The 26,486-nt window shown below is 42.0% G+C and overlaps 1 pseudogene; it reads right to left on the reverse strand.

Moving 5' to 3' along the window:
• LOC139377859 (hydrocephalus-inducing protein homolog) overlaps positions 1 to 17,045 on the reverse strand; it is a 60,500-nt pseudogene extending 43,455 nt beyond the window's left edge.
• Between the last annotated feature and the right edge of the window lie 9,441 nt (positions 17,046 to 26,486).

A 26,486-nucleotide genomic window follows, 5' to 3' on the forward strand; every position in this document is an offset into this window, starting at 1 on the left:
GACTTGCATCTGTCTCTCATTGATGTGTGTGTGCTTTATACTGTAAATAGTACCACAAAGCAGTAGGTATGCACTGTTTGATAAATCTGCCGCCAAGCCTAACACAAGCGTCTAACGATGAGTAACAGGCAGCATTGATGAGGATGAATGAAAAACTCACCGAAGGACACATCCTCAAAGTTGAGCTCCGAGACGTTGAAGTGAAACGTGGGGCCCATTATACAACCCCTCAAATAAATAAAAGTGCCAGGAAATACAGAATACATCTGTGCTGACTAGCAAATGTGAAGGTCACTGGACAATGCATAATAATTAAAGGAAAACACAGGGCTGGGCAAGTATAAAACAACTGAAGAACAAAACAAGATCAGTCAATTTCTTGGATGACAGTGTGAAAGGGTAATTCTGTAATCCTTACACTCAGCACTCCTCAGCAGTAATACATCTTAATCAGGGAGAGGTGCCAAGACTGGCAGGTGTGCTATGGAAGCAAAAGGATTTTCACCACTGTTCTGCTTTGCACAATTTAAACACAACCTTTAGGGAATAATTTACTCAAACCTAGAGTATGAAATGTGTTCATCAAATGGGCAAGTCAGGGAGAGTAAGAATTCAGGAGATGAAGCATTCGGTTGATTAATGTAGGTCATGTGTTTTCTACATTGCTACATTTACATTTTAGAAAAGTCTAGCTGCTGGGGTTTGGGGTGGTAGATGTGTCTGGACATGCCCACCAATGTTTTATCTACCAAGGTGGGGATGTACTGTACTGACCCTAACAAGACAATGATGGAGAGGTAAAGGATTGTGCTGAGATGGATGAGCGAGGTGATGGGGTGAGGGAGGGTATCCCCCACGGTGAAGAGTGACTCCTCAGTGAAGACCCCCAGGGTGCTGGAGGAGAAGCAGACCTCCAGAGTGTGACAGGCCCCAGGGAAGGGTGCGTCACTTGAGTGGGTTGAGTCACTGACGTGATCTTCCTGTCCGGGTTTGGTGCCCCCCTCGGGTTCGTGCCGTGGGGGAGATCTTCATGGGCTATACTCAGCCTTGTCTCAGGGTAGTAAGTTGGTGGTTTGAAAAAATCCCTTTATATCCTGCCTGGTTGGCCCTGTCCGGGGTATTGTCAGACGGGGCCACTGTGTCTCCCGATCCCTCCTGTCTCAGCCTCCAGTATTTATGCTGCAATAGTTTATGTGTCGGGGGGCTAGTGTCAGTCTGTTATATCTGGAGTATTTCTCCTGCCTTATCCGGTGTCTTGTGTTAATTTAAGTATGATCCCTCTAATTCTCTCTCTCTCCCTCTCCCTCCCCTCCAGGAGGATCTGAGCCCTGGGACCATGCACCAGGACTACCTGGCCTGGTGACTCCTTGCTGTCCCCAGTCCACCTGGTCATGATGCTGCTCCAGTTTCAACTGTTCTGCCTGCGGCTGTGGAACCCTGACCTGTTCACCGGACATACTACCTTGACCCGGACCTGCTCTTTTCAACTCTGACTCTCTACCGCACCTGCTGTCTCTAACTCTGAATGGATGGCTATGAAAATCCAACTGACATTTACTCCTGAGGTGCTGACCTGTTGCACCCTCTACAACCACTGTGAATATTATTATTATTTGACCCTGCTGGTCATCTATGCTGGTCATCTAACATCTTGGCCATATTCTGTTATATTCTCAATTCGGCACAGCCAGAAGAGGACTGGCCACCCCTCAGAGCCTGGTTCCTCTCTAGGTTTCTTCCTAGGTTCCTGCCTTTCTAGGGAGTTTTTCCAAGCCACTGTGCTTACATCTGTATTGCTTGCTGTTTGGGGTTTCCGGCTGGGTTTCTGTATACCACTTTGTGACATCGGCTGATGTAAAAAGGACTTTAAAAATATATTTGATTGATTGATTGAGGGGGAACCATCCTCTTAGTGGGGCTGAAGGAGAAACACTGGACAAACGCTGAGCCGGGAGGAACCAGGTTAAAGGCGCCCTTGGGGCCTGCCACGCTCTCAATGAGACCCTTATTGGATAGAAGCAGCACCTGAGAACCAGGGAGAGAATACTTGTAGTGAAAACCAATCTACTGTAAATGTAAGAATGATTAACCAAGTACCATTTGTTTTCTATCTATTGCATAAGATTTGATCAAATCAGAATTCCCATTTAGCCTACTGTAAGTGTACTGCAGTAGAAATGTGTGTCTATTGCATGGTTTTATCTACAGTTGTTTGCTGCCATTGAAAATACAGATTCTGTAAAACACATTATCTGGCAAGACATGACCCAACAGTCTTCACAGGGGGTTGGGTTATTACAGTAAGGCTACCACATATGCCCTAGAAACTAAAGGGGCTGACTGGGCAGGCAGACTTTAAATAATTCACCTAACAGTGAATTCAAACAGTGCCTGCCAGGTGCTGTTCTATTGTAGGACTAACAGTTATCACAATTATACTTCAATTATTCAATGATTAAGCATCTGCTGACTAGCAGCAGCAGTAGTGTGATTTATTTTGATGTGAGCCACGTCTTATTACAGGAGATCCTCTCACAGCTGCTCTTGTATTACATCTTTAAATAACAGCTGAGATGTTATGAGTCTCAGTTGTGGTGAGCTGAACAACTGGATCCACGGTATATAGCAGAACACTGTCATTCTTATTCAGTGTATTTAAGTGTCAATTTTTTTGTGTTTTTGGCCTTAGCTGTTTGTGTATATTATTACTACCGGGCATCTCTTAACTAAGGTTAAGTGTCTCATAGCTGTGCTTGGAGGCAATAAAGATGTTACCCATGTCAAGGAAGTCAAATTTGAATTGCAATTTGGGGCCTACGCCCTCCCCCTTTATTCATAGAGGTAGGCGAGACTCACGGCCTAGATGATGAAGAGCACAGAGAACACAAAGACACATTAAATAAACACACTGAATGTGCAAACAGATGAGCATGAATCAAGCACATCTGCCACTCACCGGTGTGTGGATAAAAAAATCATACACATACTGTACACTGCCATAAGGAAAAAAAATCGACTCTCAATGATGTGTTATTGAGGTCACCACATGCCCATTAAACCCTGTCAGACATGGAAATTAATGGAAATCTGACCTCCGGAAGTGGAAATACAGATGGATACCAAATGCAAAACAACCAACAACTTCTCTCTCAGTATGAGAGGATAGAAATCTAACTGAGGCTTTCTCATCAAAGTTTCATTTCATTGCTGTTCATCACACTTTCTGCTTGTGACCGCTTTTGAATTGGATTCTACATTATTAGTCACTGTTATTGCTTCAGCAAGTAGTTAATCCGTGAGCATTCTCTACCAAAATCTGATCAAATCTGATCAAACTCTTCACCTGTAATGTCAAAGTAGACCATCTGCTAATAGATCTTGGCTTCCTGTGGTTTGAAAATGATGTTGACATCTGAGGTGGTGTTTGGCCAAATGTCCCCCTCCTGCAGGCAACAGAAAGGCTACCTTAAACACTATGCCTCTGACAGTATCAAACATGATTACTGATATCCTGCTGGTGTAGAAACTGGCATAGCTTGTCTTTGTCATGTAAGTAAGATGTTGTATATTTTCAATTTGTCAAATGTAGAGTAGCTCAATGATATAATGCTGGTGATATACACTACTTCAGCAATAAGGCCTGCGGTGTGGTACATTGGCCATATACCACAAACCTGCAAGGTGCCTTATTGCTATTATAAACCGGTTACCAACATAAATATAGTTTTGCGTCATATCTGTGGTATATTGTCTGATATACCATGGCTTTCAGCCAATCAGCATCCAGGAGCCAAACTACTTGGTTTATACACTGAATAAAAATATAAATGCGACATGCAACAATTTCAAATATTTTACTGAGTTACAGTTCATATAAGAAAATCAGTCAAATTGAATAAATGAATTAGACCCTAATCTATGTATTTCACATGACTAGGGACACAGCATTTGTTGGTCACAGATACCTTTAAAAAAGGTAGGGGCGTGGATCAGAAAACCAGTGTGTTTCTGGTGTAACTACCATTTGCCTCATGCAACTCGACAACTGTCCTTTACATAGAGTTGATTAGGCTGTTGATTGTGTCCTTTGAACTGTTGTCCCAATCCTCTTAATGGCTGTGCAAAGTTGCTGGATATTGGCGGGAACTAGAACACGCTGTCGTACACGTGAATCCAGAGCATCCCAAACAGGCTCAATGGGGGACATGTCTGGTGTGTATGGATGAAATGCAATTGTATTCATTGTACGTAGTTTATGTCTGCCCATACTATAACCACACCGCCAGCATGGGGAACTCTGTTCACAATATTGACATCAGCTAATTGCTCGCCCACATGACGCCATGCACACTGTCAGCCATCTGCCCGGTACAGTTGAAACTGAAATTAATCCATGAAGAACACTCTTCTCCAGTGTGCCATTGAAGGTGAGCTTTGCCCACTAAATTCGGTTACAATGCCGAACTGCAGTCAGGTCAAGACCCTGGTGAGGACGACGAGCACGCAAATGAGCTTCACTGAGACAGTATCTGACAGTTTATGCAGAAAATATTTGGTTGTGCAAACCCACAGTTTCATCAGCTGTCCAGGTGGCTGGTCTCACTGCCAAATTCTCTAAAACGACATTGGAGACGGTTTATGGTAGAGAAATGAACATCCAATTATCTGGCTATAGCTCTGGTGGACATTCCTGCAATCAGCATGCCAATTGCACTCTCCCTCAAAACTTGAGACATCTGTCATTGTGTTATCTGACAGAACTGCACATTTTAGAGCGGCCTTTTATTGTCCCCAGCACAAGGTGCACCTGTGTAATGATCATGCTGTTTAATAAGCTTCTTGATATACCACACCTGTCAGGTGGATGGATTATCTTGGCAAAGAAGAAATGCTCACTAACAGGGATGTAAACAAATACGTGCCCAAAATGTGAGAGAAATAAGCTTTTTGTGCGTATAGAACATTTCTGGGATATTTTATTTCAGCTCATGAAACATGGGGTCAACACGTTACATGTTGAGTTTATATTTGTATTCAGTGTCATATAAAATGATATATTATAATACTCCCCTAATCCAAGTATTATTCTTTATCATCAAAGACAACTTATGTCTGCTGAAAGATAAAGCTTCTGTCCAAATGGTAGTGTCTTTATCAAATAGATCAAGTCATCCAGTGGAAAAGAAAAGCAGCTGGGTGTTAATGTAGTACTTAGAAAGACACTAATGTAATCATAATCAGCAGACCTCTGGAGAGCAGAAGGACAAGTTTGCCTTAGGGTAACAGTGGGGTTCTGGCCCCACTCTGTGCTGACAGAGCACACCTCTTCAAGGTGCTATACAGAATACTTGGGTGCAGAGTTTGTCTTTGGGAGGCTTGGCTTTATTTGGAGGGTGTCTGTGTTTGTTTTCTACTCTTCCTTTCCAACTCTCTGACACAAAACCACATGACCAGACAGGAGAGTGAGACATCAAGGGCAAATGTTGGTAAGACTTCCCTGAGGACATAGTGTGCTTAACAAATGCCTGGGGAGAGTTGGGTGTCAGGATGGATGAGAGAATGAGTGGCTGTCTCCCCAGGGGCATCTCAGTCCAACGGGCAGACTCCGAGACAGCAGGTGAGATCAGGTTAGAGGCTGAACTGATCCAAGTGGCCACGCCTCTGACTCAGCAAGGACAGTCTCCCTCTGTGTTTGTGAATGCTGAACATATGGCTACTCATAAGTGCTCACACACACTGCCACACAAAAAAATTCAACACAAATTGGGATGAAAAATATGAAATTGAATATAGGAATATCCAATATCCATGCTAGCTGCATGGCAAAATGATATGCAGAGAGAGTTTTAAATGTGTTTTTAAAGGTTGGAGTTATTTCATCAAAGTGCTAAAGTTTGTCTTCTACCACAGCTGAGTACTCCACGGAGATAGATGTGTCACTGTCACCAGAGGCTGGAGGTGTGAACCAGGCAACGGGAAAACAAAGGCCTACGCCCAACCACTGCAGACACCACACTGAGTTATAGGGGTTGGTACAGAATGCTGGTACAGGGTATAATGCGATAAAGTGCATCCCTGAAATTAGTTATTAAAGTTTCCTTAGGGATTACAGGGCAAACCAAATAAGCATGAGGATACTATGGGAGGATTTTCGTATGCAAGTTGGCCTAGCTACTGCTGTGCAAAAAAACATGATGGCATTTGAGAAAACTATCCCTTAAATGCACTTTGCATGCACTTTGTGACTCACATACTGAGTAAAGTCTATAATCCCAGAGGGTGATTAGGTATCATGTAATTCAGCCTTGGTGATACTGTGTACTGTAGCGTAGCCTGCATTAGACCATAAGCTAAGACAAACACATTAAGTTTGTTTAGACTGTTGGTCAATGGGCATGGGCACCAAAGCTACTGTACCATGAACCATTGGACTCCCTATAAGATAACATTTGCTATCAGCTCACAGTAAAATGCCCCCATCCTCCCTTCATCCCATCTCTACATAGCACACCAGAGGTTCCACTATGATGCAGTTGTCTGAGAAGGACAGCCGTTTCTCCTTCAGCTGCCTGCGTTGGTCTTGGAAGGTGCGTGAGATTTTGGACAGGCGGAGTGGGGTCTGCGTGGAGTGGGGTCTACGTCACACTCTGTCAGGAACTGATCCATCTCATCCTCCTCTTCCCGCTGCAGCTCGGAACAGAACCTAGATTCACGGCAGAGCAGAGAGATCCACAGCGAGAGAGAGTGAGTAGGGGATGAAGACAGAGGAGCATCTAAACAGGCTACATACAAAGGCGTTGATCTGGACCGACCATCAAGCTTTTCTGATGATCCATTAGCTAAGGGTCACTTTAGATGTTTGTTTTACAGTAAATCAATGTATGTTGATGTGTTGATCACGTTTACATTGGGATGTACATGATGGAGATGAACATGAACGGACATCCCACCTTAGCTTCTGCTGCTCCTCCTACTGTTCAGTGGCACATCTCTTCCACTGATAGTGGACTATAGTATCACTACGGTTCACTATGGAGACTGAGCTTTGGTTGGCCATGGAAATGTAGGTTGTCTCCACTATGACAGAGTTCCTAGCCAGCCTCACATTCACGTCTGTAGACACTCCACACAGACTGATGTAAACATCCTCCCCGGAGGAGAAACAACACAGCTACTGGATTATCTAACAACTCATTAAGAGTACTATAGCTGGGCAATGTACATACACTGTATGTAGAACGTCAAAAGTACATGTGGGTAGATTCTATAATACAGGCCTTTTCTATTAGTAATGGGGGGAAAAATTGATAGTTACATTTCGGGATATTATTTTTTGGTTTTGGTTTTGCTGTATCTGTACCAAAACTCCAGTATTTTTCCTTTATAGTTTTTTCACCATCTTCTTTTTAAATTGGGAGCAAATTTGTTAACAGCACTTTATTTCCATTACGGATGAAAACTTGTTTTCTCATGGCTCTCTCTTGTCTCTCTGTGTAATTAGGGTGATGGTACGAGGGCCAGATTGGGAATTTAGCCAGGACACTCTTACGATACTGTAAGTGTAAGCACAATGGGATCTTTAGCGACCACAGAGAGTCAGGATACATGTTTAACATCCTATCCAAAAGACAGCACACTACTCAGGGCAATGTCCCCAATCACTGCCATGGGGCAATTTTTTAAACCAGAGGAAAGCGTGCCTCCTACTGGACCTCCAACACCATTTCCAGCAGCCGCTGGTCTCCCATCTAGGGACCAACCAGGACCAACCCTGCTTAGCTTCAGAAGCAAGCCAGCAGTGGAATGCAGGGTGGTATGCTGCAATAAAATGACAGTATCGAATTGCAATACATAGTGTATCGGAACCAAAATATTGTGATAATTTAGTGTCGTGAGGTCCCTGTCAATTCCCAGCCCTATTTTCTAAACAGTTCATTATCTGTCAGGACTTTATGGCAAAGCCACAAATGTGATGCTATAGTCTAGCCCAGTAGTCTAGAAGTCTAGTGTTTATTAAACCTTTTCTATGTGAGACCCAAATGAGAAATTGACCATCCTCCCATGATCCAAATCGTTATCCAAAGACCCAAATTAAGAAAAAAATACTGTGTGATGATAGATTCTCATAACTGCAACCCACCTCTCACATGCCCAGGGTCCACCAGGGCCCATAGTTTCAGAAACCCTGGTCCAGCCAGTGGGCTACTGTTGGTCGGTGCTTCATAATTGGTCATGGAGATGGCGCTGTTGGATTAGCATGACAGGTAGGCTATACTCTGTCTGAGCCATCCACAACAATTACAGAGTCTCTCTTGGACCAAGTGACACAAAACACATGGTTCCCACCGGAGCAGTCAGCTTACAGAATGAAAACAGAAAAACAATGCAAAAATCAGCCTGTGGAATATGTAAATACTTTGAGCATTTTGTTTTGTTTGGCTAGTTTGGATACATTCAAAACAGAACCATGGTGCTTTAGCAGAGATCCCAATCTGACCCTAACGAGTGAACCAAGACACAATTGAACCCCAAATTAAATAGGCTGGTATTCAAATTGCATCCTGGATTTAAACAAGCAGGAAGCACTAGGCAGCCATCAAACTTTATTTAGCCAAAATGAGTTTTGTGTTAGATTCAAGTAATATAATACAATTAAACCCAATGTGATGATGTGGATGATTATCTAATAAGCTTTATTATTATTATTCTTACTACAATTTATCCACAACGGTATAGTCACATTTAACATTATTCATATTTTCTTCAAGGCCAAATGAGCTAAATCCATCAATAAGAATAAACCTGTAACAGAGAAGCCCTACTGCAGATTTACAAACAAATTAAATGTCCCTTGGCTCCGCAGAGCAAGAGAGGGAGGAGGAGGAGGGGTGCATCTGAGTCCTGGTTCCTTGGAGAATGCACTGAGTAAACACATACTGAAAGTGCACATGAACAGTCTTTACCATTGCATCAATGACATACTGACTGACAGACTGACTGACTGACTGACCAACTGTGGTAGATACCCTAGACAAATAGGCTAGACAGACAGGCTAGACAGACAGGCTAGACAAATAGGCTAGACAGACAGGCTAGACAGACAGGCTAGACAGACAGGCTAGAAAAATAGGCCAGACAGACAGGCTAGACAGACAGGCTAGACAGCTATGCTAGACAGATTGGCTAGACAGACAGGCTAGACAGATAGGCTACACAGACAGGCTACACAGACAGGCTAGACAGACAGGCTAGATAGACAGGCTAGATAGACAAGCCAGACAGACAGACTCACACTTGAATTGTGTAGTAAAAAACATGTTGTTGTGTCTTTTAAGATAGTTCCACAACAGGCTCATTAGTAATTAGTAGTCCACCCAAATAGGCTAGACAGACAGGCTAGACAAATAGGCTAGACAGACAGGCTAGACAGACAGGCTAGACAGACAGGCTAGACAGATAGGCTAGATAGACAAGCTAGACAGACAGGCTTGACAGACAGGCTAGACATATAGGCTAGACAGATAGGCTAGACAGACAGGCTAGACAGACAGGCTAGACAAATAGGCTAGACAGACAGGCTAGATAGACATGCTAGATAGATAAGCTAGACAGATAGGATGGACAGACAGAATAGACAAATAGGCTAGACATACAGGCCAGACAGACAGGCTAGACAGACAGGCTAGACATATAGGCTAGACAGACAGGCTAGACAGACAGGCTAGACAAACAGGCTAGACAAATAGGCTAGACAGACAGGCTAGATAGACGGGCTAGATAGACAAGCTATGCAGATAGGCTAGACAGACAGGCTAGACAGACAGGCTAGACAGACAGGCTAGATTGACAGGCTAGATAGACGGGCTAGATAGACAAGCTAGACAGATAGGCTAGATAGACAGAATAGATAGACATGCTAGATAGATAAGCTAGACAGATAGGCTAGACAGACAGGCTAGATAGACATGCTAGATAGATAAGCTAGACAGATAGGCTAGACAGACAGGCTAGACAGACAGGCTAGACAGACAGGCTAGATTGACAGGCTAGATAGACGGGCTAGATAGACAAGCTAGACAGATAGGCTAGACAGACAGAATAGACAAATAGGCTAGACAGACAGGCTAGACAGACAAGCTAGATAGACAAGCTAGATAGACAGGCTAGATAGACAGGCTAGACAGACAGGCTAGACAGACAGGCTAGATAGACAGGCTAGATAGACAAGCCAGACAGACAGACTCACACTTGAATTGTGTAGTAAAAAACATGTTGTTGTGTCTTTTAAGATAGTTCCACAACATGCTCATTAGTAATTAGTAGTCCACCCAGTGGGACCAGTCTGTAGTCAAGTAAACTGTCCCTGTGGATTTCCTTGCCCTTATTCCACAAATGTGAGTAAATAATTCAGGTAGTGAAATTGAAATAACAAGCAATTTAGGCTTTGTTTTCCAATAAGAAGCCTGAGACTACAGTATACCTAAATCCAATGCTGGAAAACAGTCCATCTGTATCAAAAATGATGTAAAGCCTACAGTACTCTACAGTACTCTACCCCTTTAAAATATTAGTGAAAGAACGATAAATGTACTTAAGACATTGTATACACCTCCTGTAACCATGCATCTTTTATCTGCAAAATGAGGGATGCAGATTAGGCCATACAGTACAGTAAAATTATCTCATTAAAAAATATCTTCAAAGAACTTACTATGAAGGATTGGCTTGACAGTTTGTCTCTGAAATGGGTGTCTCAGATCAAGTCAGATGAAGGACAACATCCAGGGATAAGAAGCTTTTTCATTAAGACATTTGTATCAATGTCACAACCTCATAAATCTATCCACTTTGTATTTGATCCACCAAGTTCTCCTGTTGAACACCGAAGTAGACGTATTACAGTGGATAGACTGTGAGAATTCAGTGAAAGCACTCTGTTGGGACGCAGGGACAATGCAAGGTGGGTAAGCAAGCTAGCTACTATAGTTACTGCCCAGATAAATAACTTAATGTTGTCTCAGGAGGAACCATGGATGGTTAATAGCATCTCTAGAGCAAATATACACTTAAAACCAGCATGTACACTAAGTGTACAAAACACTATGAACACTGCTCTTTCCATGACATAGACAGAACAGGTGAATCCAGGTGAAAGCTATGATTATTGATCATTTGTTAAATTGCCCTCGATTGATGTCACTTGTTAAATCCACTTCAATCAGTGTAAATGAAGGGGAGGAGACAGGTTTTAGAAGGATTTTTAAGCCTTGAGACAATTGAGACATGGATTGTGTATGTGTGCCAATCAGAGGGTCACTGGTCAAGACAAAATACTTACGTGCCTTTGAACAGGGTATGATAGTAGGTTTCAGGCGCACAGGTTTGTGTCAAGAACTGCAACACTGCTAGGTTTTTCACGCTCAACAGTTTCCCATGTGTATCAAGAATGGTCCACCACCCAAGGACATCCAGCCAACTTGACACAACTGTGGGAAGCATTGGAGTCAACATGGGCCAGCATCCCTGAGGAACACTTTCGACACTTAAAGTCTATGCCCCGACAAAATTAAGGCTCTTTTGAGGGCAAAAGAGGAGGGGGAGGGGTGTTCTTAAATGTTTTGTACACTCAGTGCATAATGACAAACAAAAAAAATAATTGATATTATATTTTTACGTTATCATATGTCAGGTGCAATAAAGCTGTGATATACTTGTATGTCCTACAAAAAAAGAGAATAGAAAAGAGGGGGAAATGAAGGCACCATAATTATCGCTGAAATCCTGATGCTATGACAACTGTTGACAGGCAGGGAACATTAGCCTCTCTCCCACACTGCTCAAGCCAATCTCATGCTTTCATCATCTCATTTTCTCAAGAGATTAATTCTGCACAGCCATCAGTTTCCAGGCTATGCAGAGGATATTTTAACCTCAGCTGATACTACTGCTGAAAGTTCTCCATTTGCTTGCCCATGCTGCATTTGACAATAGACTGTGTGAGTGTGTGTGTGTGTGTGTGCGTGCGTGCGAGCTTGTGCCTGTGTGTGTGTGTGTGTGTGAGAGAGAGCTCCTGTGCTTTCCTAAAAGAGTCTGGGCTAAATTCATCAAGGAACTGTCTCTTTGTTCCTAAATAAACACACAAAAAAAGTAAATATGAGCAGCGATAAGACTATAACTAATTCATTCATTCCAATAGCAAAGGTAGCCTGTCTTGAACCCAAGGATAGCATTTCTCACCAGAATTGACTTTGAGGTTTTTTTCCTGTGTGAATATTGTTGCTGGTTTTTATCTAGCACATCAAAAGAACAGGAGAGAGTACCATTTCTTGTCTCCTGTCACCTAGCATCCAAGTATTCAGACAGGAGCAAAGATAGCAACCTGACCCCTGTTTTCATTATTGTGTTGATTTTAGGAAAATGACATAGCAGTGACTGGGGAGCTGGATTCATATCTAACGAGATGGTTATCATATTGAATCTCAGTAACTATCAGTCACACCCTTGAGCAAAGGAGGCTAATTTGTGATGCATCAGCTACAGTTCAATAAAATCTACAATATGTAAATGTGTTCAAGATGAGGGTTTCTCGAGGGCAAATTAATAAATCAATAGATCGATTGATTAGAATAGATGGACACTGTCTGTAAAGTAACATCAGAGAGATAAATGCATCCCACCACTGCCAAAATTTTACCATGGTTAAAATGATATGTTCATGGGTCAAACATGTATTACTTGTCCAGTACCTCTTGACAAGATACTCATGACTTTCTGCCCAGAAATGTAAGTTTGAAGTCCCAATATGAGAGTGAGAGCCTGCAGTGAGGCTGCTCTCTGGCAGGCTCCATTCACTGACTCCAGAGTGTAACCTCCAGATCAGCTTAATCTGAAACATAGATGAGAAGGAGACAGGGAAAGGTGCTAAATTAAAAATGATATTCAACTGATGGGCCTAAAGTGGTCTTTTAGAGCAGAGCACTTTATAAAACGTTAATGCTGCTGCCCTTCAGTAGACCTGGATGTTTATGCAGTGAGACAGCAGAGCACCAAGCACCACCTGAGGCAAACACACACACACACACACACACACACACACACACGCACACACACACACACACACACACACACACACACACACACACACACACACATACACACACACACACACACACACACACGCACACGCACACGCACACGCACACGCACACACACACACACACACACACACACACACACACACACACACACACACACACAAACCCACATACACGACTATACGCACACAAACACATGCACACACACTAGGGCTTGACATTCAGGGCTGCCCACTGGCCCACAGAGGTTTTGGAACCCCCCCTGGCCAGTTAATCATCCCCGTCAGTGGCCCATCATTCCTGTCAGTGGCCCATCATCCCTGTCAGTGGCCATTCATCCCCGTCAGTGACCCATCATCCCCGTCAGTGGCCCCTCATCCCCGTCAGTGGCCCATCATCCCTGTCAGTGGCCCCTCATCCCCGTCAATGGCCCATCATCCCCGTCAGTGGCCCATCATCCCCATCAGTGGCCCATCATCCCCATCAGTGGCCCATCATCAGTGGCCCATCATCCCTGTCTGTGGCCCATCATCCCTGTCTGTGGCCCATCATCCCTGTCTGTGGCTATTATTACAAAATGATTATGTTTATTATTTATCACATGCACGCTGCACACATAGCCTATAGCCTAGTTTGAAGACCGACAGCGGTAGGAAATGTTCCAAATGATGATAAATATCTGTAAATATCAGTAAATGCTAAGGCAAGAATGGGTATGCAAACCAGGGTTTTGGAACCCCCCCTGGCCAGTTAATCATCCGCGTCAGTGGCCCATCATTCCTGTCAGTGGCCCCTCATCCCCGTCAGTGGCCCATCATCCCTGTCAGTGGCCCATCATCCCTGTCAGTGGCCCACCATCCCCGTCAGTGGCCCATCATCCCCGTCAGTGGCCCATCATCCCCGTCAGTGGCCCATCATCCCTGTCAGTGGCCATTCATCCCCGTCAGTGACCCATCATCCCCGTCAGTGGCCCCTCATCCCCGTCAGTGGCCCATCATCCCTGTCAGTGGCCCCTCATCCCCGTCAATGGCCCATCATCCCCATCAGTGGCCCATCATCCCCATCAGTGGCCCATCATCCCCATCAGTGGCCCATCATCAGTGGCCCATCATCCCTGTCTGTGGCCCATCATCCCTGTCTGTGGCCCATCATCCCTGTCTGTGGCTATTATTACAAAATGATTATGTTTATTATTTATCACATGTACGCTGCACACATAGCCTATAGCCTAGTTTGAAGACCGACAGCGGTAGGAAATGTTCCAAATGATGATAAATATCAGTAAATGCTAAGGCAAGAATGGGTATGCAAACCAGGTATAAAAACATCAGTCTTGAACCTGACCAAGCATCTCTGGAGAGATCTGAAAATAGCTATGCAGTGACGCTCCCCATTCAACCTGATAGAGCTTGAGAGGATCTGCACAGAAGAATGGGAGAAACTCCCCAAATACAGATGTGCCAAGCTTGTAACGTCATACCCAAGAAGACTTGAGGCAGTAATCACTGGTGCTTCAACAAGGTACTGAGTAAAGGGTCTGAATACTTATGTAAATGTCTAAAACCTGTTTTTACTTTGTTATTATGGGATATTGTGTCGAGATTGATGAGGGGGAAAAATGATTTAATACATTTTTTAATAAAACTGTAACATAACAAAATGTGGAAAATGCCCGGGGGTGTGCAATTGTCAAATTGACTTGAATGTCAAGACCTGTACACACTCACACATGCACACTCACACCAATCAAGTACTCCTTTGTCTGTTATTGGTTTACTGTATCTCGCACAGATACAGTTCTCCATCACATCTTGCATTTACCTTTTAGCAACTTTCATGTTTGTTTTTTATTTTTATTTGACCCCTTTTTCTCTCCAATTGGTAGTTACAGTCTTGTCCCATCGCTGCAACTCCCTTATGGACTGGGGTGAGGCTAAGGTCGAGAGACATGCATCCTCCGAAACACAACCTTGCCAAGCCACACTGCTTCTTGACACACTGCTCGCTTAACCCGGAAGCCAGCAGCACCAATGTGTCGGAGGAAAGATCATCCAACTGGCGACTATGTCAACGTGCATGCTCCAGGCCCACCACAGTGCGAGGGGACAAGGACATCCCGGCCGGCTAAACCCTCAAATAACCCGGACGACGCAGGGCCAATTGTGCACTGCCTCATGGGTCTCGTGGCCACGGCCCAGCTGCGACACAGCCCGGGATCGAACCTGGGTCTGTAGTGACACCACAAGCACTACGATGCATCGCCTTAGACCGCTGCACCACTCGGGAGGCCCAAACAACTTAATTTCTACCATAGAATTTAATTTCTACCAAAGACTTGTCACAATGATTAAGTGATAAAGCGGACTACTCTAAAACCTCCATCAACCCTGGATTTCACCATAGCCTGAACACTTTTTTTCAAATTGTATTAACACTGCAATCACCTCTGAATTCCACATGGTCACTTCTCCAGCACACCCATCATCATCACAATCACAAACGTAGGACAGTTTAAGAGCTCTAATTAAAAATAAATAAATGCACATCCATTTACAGTCCAGCTGGAAAAGAAAGCAGTTCTATCAATATCTCAAACCATTAACTAGTATAATCACACAAAGAAATCAAGAGAGAAGTGTCTCCAGGGGCTGATAAAGCCCGTTCTAACTGGGCTGAGCACACTGCTGTAGGAACAGATAACACCCTCACCCCCAGCCATCCACACTCATAAATCTGTTAATAGGATATGCATAGAGGGTGTTTTCCCTCTATTCTAGGTGCAACCTGTGTGAAAGAGCAGAGATTAAAGACTGTGTGGATAAATGCTCCTGAAATGATTAGCACTGTTTTACCATTCCTGCTGCAGGGTCATTAGGGAGGGGATATTTTATTATTGTGTTCACAGCGAATGTATGGTAAACAGATTCATCCTTTTAGTTCCACTACACTTGATGTAGCTGATTATCTTTATGCAAAAATACTTATGTAACATGAGCGTGTGCGTTCATGTGTTTCTGTAAAGTATTGCAAAGTGAGTTGGTCTATCGGTTGGGATTCTGGGGAGGGGTGTATAATGAGTATGTTTTGTACTTTGTAGGGGGAATTTTGTAGATGGTTGTAGAGTATAGATGCGTGGGTAACAATCTGTATAATGCTGAATGTTTCCCTGACCATTTGAAAAGTTCCAGAAGATAGTGAATCTCTGCTAGCCAGACCTGGTGGCGTAGCTGGTGCTTTAGAGTAATGGTCTTGCATGTGTATGGTAGTGAAGCAGCAGGTCCTCGTTGTGGTCTCCTTCAGTTATGGGAAGGAAGTCCACCCTCACCTGCATGCTCTCACTAACATCAATGGAGGGGGCTACACTGAGAAAGGGCTTGACAGAAAAAAAGGCATGAACAGGCAGAATTGGTTGGTTTAGCATAGGTTAGACTAGAACAAACTAGAGGCTGGAATAGACTCCTAGCATAGATCATATCTCACCTGTGTGTGCTAAGCTGGAACTGGGCCTCACTTTGGCACAATGTTGCGCACTAGCAGGGTCGGCAGTGAGGAGCACTTCACAGGGCACAAAGAGAAGTGCAGCTGGTAAGGGAAGTTTAGAATGGTCCACGCCATCCTAGAGAGGTTACTTTAAAAATTCACAAGGACAATGGAGGTAGACTTCAGATTCAACTTTGATCCGTTTCTTATGTACTTCCTGTTTAATGGCTTGCGCCTCAAGTGGTGCATGAAGGACACGGGAACATCTAGTTACTATATAACACATGCATAACTGAAGGTTCACTGCTGCTCCAATTGTTCAAATCATTATAACATTAAGAAAAGTATGCTTTTTCCTTGAGAAGCTGTCATCCAAACAGACCTCATCGCTCACTATTGTCTCCATACTGATGAGTTGCTTCAAGGCCTGATTATGTTGCCAAGGGCCCTGAGCCTCTCTCTCTCTCTCTCTCTCTCTCTCTCTCTCTCTCTCTCTCTCTCTCTCTCTCTCTCTCACACACACACACACACACACACTGCTATAGTATAGCTACAGCACTCTGTATTCATGTGCAAACAAAGCAAAGCAGATTACCAAGCCATATAAGAGCCTGGAGAATGGAAGCTAATGGAGAAGGGTAGGCGGTAGTGGAAACATTTCCTCTCATGCTCATCAAAGCACACTCTCTGATAGAATTACAGTGCAGAGGCGCATTAACAAGGAATATGAGCTTTGTCATTAATGTTTCACCGGGTTGTCATTACTGAATAGGAAATCTGAAGAATTGCAATCTTTCATTCAGACCAAATGTTATGAATGAGACTGGTTTCATAACTAGGCCTACATTTCTTTCAGGAATTTTCAGAACATAAGGAAGCAGGTTTTCCTTTGAAATCAGATAGAGGACATTTTATGAGCATCAATAGATTGAATGAAGTTGTAATAAAGTTTGAAACTCTATTGATTTGATCCATAGCATTTAAATAAAACGTAAAGGTTTATTACAGTGTTCCAACTGTTTGTTAAGTGTGTTGCCATGATTTACAAAAAAAATGTCTTTGTGTTGACAGTACCTTGTTCTCCTGAGGTGTAAAGAGGACATTGAATGTGGACTCCATCCCTGGTGCCACTTTTTTTACATACATCCACTGGACTGACCAATTTGAAATCCAGGGAGACGTCCTCCACCACCTTCACCAGCTGTGGACTCTGGAGACCAGACACACACACACACACACACACACACACACACACACACACACACACACACACACACACACACACACACACACACACACACACACACACACACACACACACACACACATACACACACACACACACACAAACCCACATACACGACTATACGCACACACACACACACACATACTACCGGTCAAAAGTTTTAGAACACCTACTCATTCAAGGGTTTTTCATTATTTTTACTATTTTCTACATTGAAGAATAAAAGTGAAACATGAAAACTATGAAATAACACATACGGAAGGAATCATGTCATAACCAAAAATGTGTTAAACATTTGAGATTCTTCAAATAGCCACCCTTTGCCTTGAGGACAGCTTTGCACACTCTTGGCATTCTCTCAACCAGCTTCACATGGAATGCTTTTCCAGCAGTCTTGAAGGAGTTCCCACATATGCTGAGCACTTGTTGGCTGCTTTTCCTCCACTCTGCGGTCCAACTCATCCCAAAACATCTCAATTGGATTTGGGTTCGGGGGATTGTGGAGGCCAGGTCATCTGATGCAACACTCCATCATTCTCTTTCTTGATAAAATAGCCCTTACACAGCCTGGAGGTGTGTTGGGTCAATGTCCTGTTGAAAAATAAATGATAGTCCCACTAAGCTCAAACCAGCTGGGAGGGCGTATGGCTGCAGAATGCTGTGGTAGCCGTGCTGGTTAAGTATGTCTTGAATTCTAAATAAATCACTGACAGTATCACCAGCAAAGCACCCCCACACCATAACACCTCCTCCTCCATGCTTTGAGGTGGGAAATACACCTGCGGAGATCATCCGTTCACCTACACAACGTCGCACAAAGACACAGTGAAATTTGGACTCCAGACCAAAGGACAGATTTCCACCAGTCTAATGTCCATTGCTCGTGTTTCTTGGCTCAAGCAAGTCTCTTATTATTATTGGTATCTTTTAGTAGTGGTTTCCCTTGCAGCAAAGAAGGCCTGATTCACGTAGTCTCCTCTGAACAGTTGAAGCATTTATTTGGCTGCAATTTCTGAGGCTGGTAACTCTAATGAACTTATACTCTGCAGTAGAGGTAAATCTGGGTCTTCAGTTCCTGTGGCAGTCCTCATGAGAGCCAGTTTCATCATAGCCCTTGATTGTTTTTGCGACTGTACTTGAAGAAACTTTCAAAGTTCTTGGAATTTTCCTTGTTGACTGACCTCCATGTCTTAAAGTAATGATGGACTGTCATTTCTCTTTGCTTATTGGAGCTGTTCTTGCCATACTATGGACTTGGTCTTTTACCAAATAGGGCTATCTTCTGTATACCTCCCCCCCCCCCCCCCCCCCCCCCCCACACACCTTGTCATAACACAATTGATTGTCTCAAAGGCGTTAAGAAGGAAAGAAATACCACAAATGAACTTTTAAGAAGTCACACCTGTTAATTGAAATGCATTCCAGGTGACTACCTCATGAAGCTGGTTGAGAGCATGCCAAGAGTGTGCAAATATAACATATATTTAGATTTGTTTAACACTTTTTTGGTTACTACATGATTCCATATGTGTTGTTTCATTGTTTTGATATCTTCACTATTATTCTAAAATGTAGAAAATAGTAAAAAATAACGAAAGACCCTTGAGTCGGTGTTCAATAGCTTTTGACCAGTAGTGTGGTCCTGTACAACTAATCTTGTGGGGATACACAATACAGTCCCATTCAAAAATCTATTTTCCCTAATCACCTAACCCTAAACTTAACCCGAAAGCCCAACCATAACCATAACCCTAAACCTAATTCTAACCCTACCACTAATTCTAATCTTATCCCTAAACCCCCTAGAAATAGCATTTGACTTGTGAGGCCCCAGTTTGTCAAATTTTTGTTTGTTTAATGTTCTTGTGGGGTCTTCTGGTTCCCACAAGAATAGTTCAACTCGTACACACAGAGAGAGAGAGAGAGAGAGGAGAGAGAGAGACCCTATCAGACCACAGCAAAATCACAGTCTACTTGAACAGAGCAATACTCAGTCATGAGGCATCAAAGCCAAAGGAACTGAGTAACATTAAGAAATGCTATAGATGGAAGGAATGCAGTTTGGAAACATACCAAAAAACAATTAGCCAACAACAAATTAAATCCCTTTTAGACAACTTCATGGGTAAAACATTCCACTGTAATAGTGAAGGTGTAAACTTGGCAGTAGAAAATATTAACAGTATATTTGACCTCTCTCCCTGTCAAATCTAAAAATCTCAAATAGAAAACTGAACAAGAATGACAAATGGTTTGATGAAGAATGCAAAAATCTAAGAAAGAAATTGAGAAACCTGTCCAACCAAAAACACAGAGACCCGGAAAACCTGAGTCTATGCCTTCACTATGGGGAATCACTAAAACAATACAGAAATACACTACGGAAAAAGTAGGAACAGCACGTCAGAAATCAGCTCAATTTAATTGAAGAATCCATAGACTCTAACCACTTCTGGGAAATTTGGAAAACACTAAACAAACAACAACACGAAGAATTATCTATCCAAAATGGAGATGTATGGGTAAACCACTTCTCCAATCTTTTTGGCTCTATAACGAAGAACAAACAGCAAATACAAATCTTAGAATCAACTATTAAAGACTACCAGAACACACTGTATTCTCCAAATTACCTTGAATGAGCTACAGGACAAAATAAAAACCCTCCAACCCAAAAAGGCCTGTGGTGTTGATGGTATCCTCAATGAAATGATCAAATATACAGACAACAAATTCCAAATGGCTATACTAAAACTCTTTAACATCATCCTTAGCTATGGCATCTTCCCCAGTATTTGGAACCAAGGACTGATAACCCCAATCCACAAAAGTGGAGACAAATTTGACCCCAATAACTACCGTGAGATATGCGTCAACAGCAACCTTGGGAAAATCCTCTGCATTATCATTAACAGCAGACTTGTACATTTCCTCAGTGAAAACAATGTACTGAGCAAATTGGCTTTTAACCAAATTACCATACAACAGACCACGTATTTACCCTGCACACCCTAATTGACAAACAAACAAACCAAAACAAAGGCAAAGTCTTCTCATGCTTTGTTGATTTCAAAAAGGCCTTAGACTCAATTTGGCATGAGGGTATGCTATACAAATTGATGGAAAGTGGTGTTGGGGGAAAAACATGAGACATTATAAAATCCATGTACACAAACAACAAGTGTAGGGTTAAAATAGGCAAAAAACACACACATTTCTTCCCACAGAGCCGTGGGGTGAGACAGGGATACAGCTTAAGCCCCACCCTCTTCAACATGTATATCAACAAATTGGTGCGGGCACTAGAAAGGTCTGCAGCACCCGGCCTCACCCTACTAGAATCTGAAGTCAAATGTTTACTGTTTGCTGATGATCTGGTGCTTCTGTCACCAACCAAGGAGGGCCTGGGCCCTGACAGTAAATCTTAGTAAGACCTAATGAATGGTGTTCCAAAAAAGGTCCAGTCGTCAGGACCACAGATATAAATTCAATCTAAACACCGTTGCCCTAGAGCAGACAAAAATACTATACATACCTTGGCCTAAACATCAGCGCCACAGGTAACTTCCACAAAGCTGTGAACGATCTGAGAGACAAGGCAGAAGGGCATTCTATGCCATCAAAAGGAACATAAAATTCAACATACCAATTAGGATCTGGCTAAAAATACTCAATCAGTTATAGAACCCATTGTCCTTTATGGTTGTGAGGTCTGGGGTCCGCTCACCAACCAAGAATTCACAAAATGGGACAAACACCAAATTGAGACTGCATTCAGAATTCTGCAAAAAATATCCTCTGTGTACAACGTAGAACACCAAATAATGCATGCAGAGCAGAATCAGGCTGATTTCCGCTAATGATCAAAATCCAGAAAAGAGCCGTTAAATTCTACAACCACCTAAAAGGAAGCGATTCCCAAACCTTCCATAACAAAGCCATCACCTACAGAGAGATGAACCTGGAGAAGAGTCCCCTAAGCAAGCAGGTCCTGGGGCTCTGTTCACAAACACAAACACACCCCACAGAGCCCCAGAACAGCAACACAATTAGACCTAATCAAATCATGAGAAAACAAAAGGATAATTATTTGACACATTGGAAAGAATTAACAAAAAAACTGAGCAAACTAGAATGCTATTTGGCCCTAAACAGAGAGTACACAGTGGCAGAATACCTGACCACTGTGACTGACTCAAACCTAAGGAAAGCTTTGACTATGTACAGACTCAGTGAGCATAGCCTTGCTATTGAGAAAGGCCGCCGTAGGCAGACCTGTCTCTCAAGAGAAGACAGGCTATGTGCACACTGCCCACAAAATGAGGTGGAAATTGAGCTGCACTTCCTAACCTCCTGCCCAATATATGACCATATTAGAGACACATATTTCCCTCAGATTACACAGAATCACAAAGAATTCGAAAACAAACCACATTTTGATAAACTCTCATATCTCCTGGGTGAAATACCACAATGTGCCATCACTGCAGCAAGACTTGTGACCTGTTGCCACAAGAAAAGGTCAACCAGTGAAGAACAAACACCATTGTAAATACAACCCGTATTTATGCTTATTAATTTTCCCTTTTGTACTTTAACCATTTGTACATCGTTACAACACTGTCTTTATTCTTTTGAAACTTCTGTGAGTGTAATGTTTACTGTTAATTTCTATTGTTTATTTCACTTTTGTATATTATCTACCTCACTTGCTTTGGCAAAGTTAACATATGTTTCCCATGCCAATAAAGCCCCTTGAATTGAATTGAATTGAATTGAAGAGAGAGAGAGAGAGAGAGAGAGAGAGAGAGAGAGAGAGAGAGAGAGAGAGACAATAGGCAAATATTCCTACTCCCTACTGTCCTTAACCTCAAAAGAAGCTCAAAGACAAAGAAATATTTTTAAAATAGAGAACTTAAAGGCCCACTGCAGTCAAAATTCAATTTTCACAGTGTTTTGTATCATATTGTACACAGCTGATGAAACTAACATTGTAAAAGCGTGAGAAAAAAAATCCTGATAGTTTATGGTTGAAAATAAATATATTTCTTCTGTGAGCTCAATGGGCATATTGCACAGTTTCTGTAGAGATAAATCAGATCTAGCCAGAACTGTGAGATGTACTGTAGTAGGGAGTTGTCATTTCCAACAGGCCAGTATTTTACATAGTTTAGCGCAGAAATCGTGGTGATTAACTACAATGACTATAATCCATGACAACTTGTCCGGTCTGTGCGTTTATTTCATGCTTCATTAGGTTAGTTGGGGTAGACACAGAGAGAGAGAGAGAAGAAACAGAAGATTGCGAGATCAAGAGGGATAGCGAGTAGTTGCTTTGCGAGGTACAGTGCAGGGAGTACAAAGTAGGAAACACTGAAAAGACCATCACTGAAACAAGAAAATACGAAATGTAGTTTGTCACATCAGATATACAGTGCATTCGGAAAGTATACAGACACCTTGTCTTTTTCCACATTTTGTTATTAGATAATACAGTGATTGACACAATAAGATAAATCTGTCTCTCACTCGTGTATTGACACAAATATCCTGTCATTCATCCTTATGAACTACACACAGTGCATTCGGAAAGTATTCAGACCCCTTGACTTTTTCCACATTTTGTTACTTTGCAGCCTTATTCTAACATGCATTCATTAATTGTATTTTCCTCATAAATCTACACACAATTCCCCATCATGACAAAGTGAAAACTAGTTTTGAAACATTTTTGCAAATGTAAAAAAAATGTAAAACAGAAATACCTTATTTACATAAGTATTCCTACACTTTGCTATGAGACTTAAAATGTTTCTGCAACTTGATTGGAGTCCAGGTCAATTTAATTGATTGGACATGATTTGGAAAGGCACACACCTGTCTATATAAGTCTCACAGTTGACAGTGCATGTAAGAGCAAAAACCAAGACATGAGGATGAAGGTATTGTCCGTAGAGCTCCGAGACTGGATTGGGTCGAGGCACAGATCTGGGTAAGGGTACCAAAAAATATCTGCAGCATTGGAGGTCCCCAAGAACACAGTGGCCTTCATTATTCTTAAATGGAAGAAGTTTGGAATCACCAAGACTCTTCCTAGAGCTGCCAAACTGAGCAATCGATGGAGAAGGTCCTTGGTAGAACCTTCCAGAAGGACAACCATCTCTGCAGCACTCCACCAATCAGGCCTTTATGGTAGAGTGTCCAGATTGAAGCCACTCCTTAGTAAAAGGCACATGACAGCCCGCTTGGAGTTTGCCAAAAGGCACCTAAAGGACTCTCAGACCATGAGAACCAAGATTATCTGGTCTGATGAACCCAAGATTGAACTCTTTGGCCTGAATGCCCAGCATCACGTCTGAAGGAAACCTGGCACCATCCCTACGGTCAAGTATGGTGGTGGCAGCATCATGCTGTGGGGATGTTTTTCAGTTGCAGGGACTGGGAGACAGGATCGAGGGAAAGATGAACGGAGCAAAGTACAGAAAAATCCTTGATGACAACCTGCTCCAGAGCGCTCAGGACCTCAGACTGAAGTCATCAAATTAAACAAATGTAAATTACACAACTGAAATATTTGATTAAAGTAAAGAAATGTGAATAAAGTATGGTTAATAAGTGATAAGCAGTAACTGGCAGTCACTACCACCATGGGACTTTTATGAATTGAATTGTGTTTTCACAACATTCAACCCACAAAATGCATAGTGCATTTAATGTTTCAAAAATAATCGAAACCGTAATCAAAAACCGTGATTTTTTTTAAAAATCGAATCGAAATCGACTGACCTCAAAAAGCACAAATCGCTTAGCACTATCTTCTAGTCAGCTAGTTTGCATGGGTGGGAGTTTCGGCTTTCCATGGTGACATCACCATGTGGTAAATTGGTTAATAGACCAATAACAAAGAGAGTTCCAAACCTCTCTGCCAATAACAGCTAGTTTTCAGTGTTCGCCTCCTCATTCAGACCACTCCCACAGTCATAGAAAATGTTTTGCTTGAGAAATAGTTTTTTGCTAAAAAGCTATTTTTGCCCATTTTAATGGAAATCTATTACAGTAAGGTACTTAAAGGTGCAATCAACAGTTGCTATTTATTTTTGGACTTATAAAATAATCATATGTACTCATTGATTCTTGAAGAATATTATTTATAAATGCCTCATGAGCTTAGTTCAACTGTCGTTCCCCATCAGAACCCCAAATATAATTTGATGATATACATTGACTTACATTTTAGCAATTTTGGTTATTTTTTTAATCTAATATTGTGACTTTTGTTCTTTCCAGATATGTGTACATAAATACAATTTTTTATGATTATGACCAAAAATATTTTTTAAAGGTTATACATTACGATACTGAAATAAGTTATGAAATAAATGTGTATAATTCAATTTTAAATAAAAAATTGTCAGGATTATGTTCATCTCAGGCCTTTTCATTAGAGGAGCAATTTAAAAAAGTATAATTTTGGAACTTTGAAAACTGTTGTGGTAATGAATTCGATTTTTGCATTGGTAGTGGTAAAATGCTAAATATCTGTTAAAAATATATAATAATTATAAAATACAATAGAAAATTACAGATCCTAATCTCAGTGATCCAAGAGGAAATTTATTGAAAAATACCACAATAATTTATGTGTCAAATGTCAGAGATTCAGGATTGATGTGACAATTAAATGAAAGGAATTGACTGTACAGGCAATATTGTTTTCTAGGCATGGGACTGCAGTGAGACATTTCTTAATTTTTCATACAGTGCCTATTCATACCCCTTGACTTACTCCACGTTTTGTTGTGTTACAGCCTGAATTCAAAATTGATTACATAGATGTTTTTCTCTCACCCATCTACATACAATACCCCATTAGGACAAAGTAAAAACATGTACAGAAATTTATTTTACATAAGTATTCATGCATTTACATGCACCTCTGGCAGCGATTACAGCTTTGAGTCTTTCTGGGTGTCTCTAAGAGCTTTATACACCTGGATTGTGCAACATTTGCCAATTATTCTTTTGAAAATTATTCAAGCTCTGTCAAATTGGTTGTTGATTATTGCTAGACAAAGATTTTCAGCTTTTGCCATAGATTTTCAAACAGATTTAAGTCAAAACTGTAACTTGGACTCTCAGGAACGTTCACTGTCTTCTTGGTAGATTTGCACTTGTGTTTTAGGTTATTGTCCTGCTGAAAGGTGAATTAATCTCCCAGTGTCTGGTAGAAAGCAGACTGAACCAGGTTTTCCTCTAGGATTTTGCCTGTGCTTAGCTCCATTCTGTGTCTTTTTATCCTGAAAAACTCCCCAGTCATAATGATTAAAACATACCCATACCATGATGCAGCCACCACTATGCTTGAAAATAAGGAGAGCGGTACTCAGTAATAGATTAGATTAGTATTGTGGAGTAACTACAATGTTGTTGATCCATCCTCAGTTTTCTCCTATCACCGTCATTTAACTGTTTTAATGTCATCATTGGCCTCATGGAGAAATCCCTGAGTGGTTTCCTTCCTCTCCGGCAACTGAGTTAGGAAGGACGCCGCTATCTTTGTAGTGACTGGGTGGATTGATACACCATTCAAAGTGTAATTAATAACATAGCCGTCTACCAATAGGTGCCCTTCTTGTGAGGTATTGGAAATCTTCCCTTGTCTTTGT

This window comes from Oncorhynchus clarkii, chromosome 2, assembly GCF_045791955.1.
Source record: "Oncorhynchus clarkii lewisi isolate Uvic-CL-2024 chromosome 2, UVic_Ocla_1.0, whole genome shotgun sequence".
NCBI classification, from domain to species: Eukaryota; Metazoa; Chordata; class Actinopteri; order Salmoniformes; family Salmonidae; genus Oncorhynchus; species Oncorhynchus clarkii.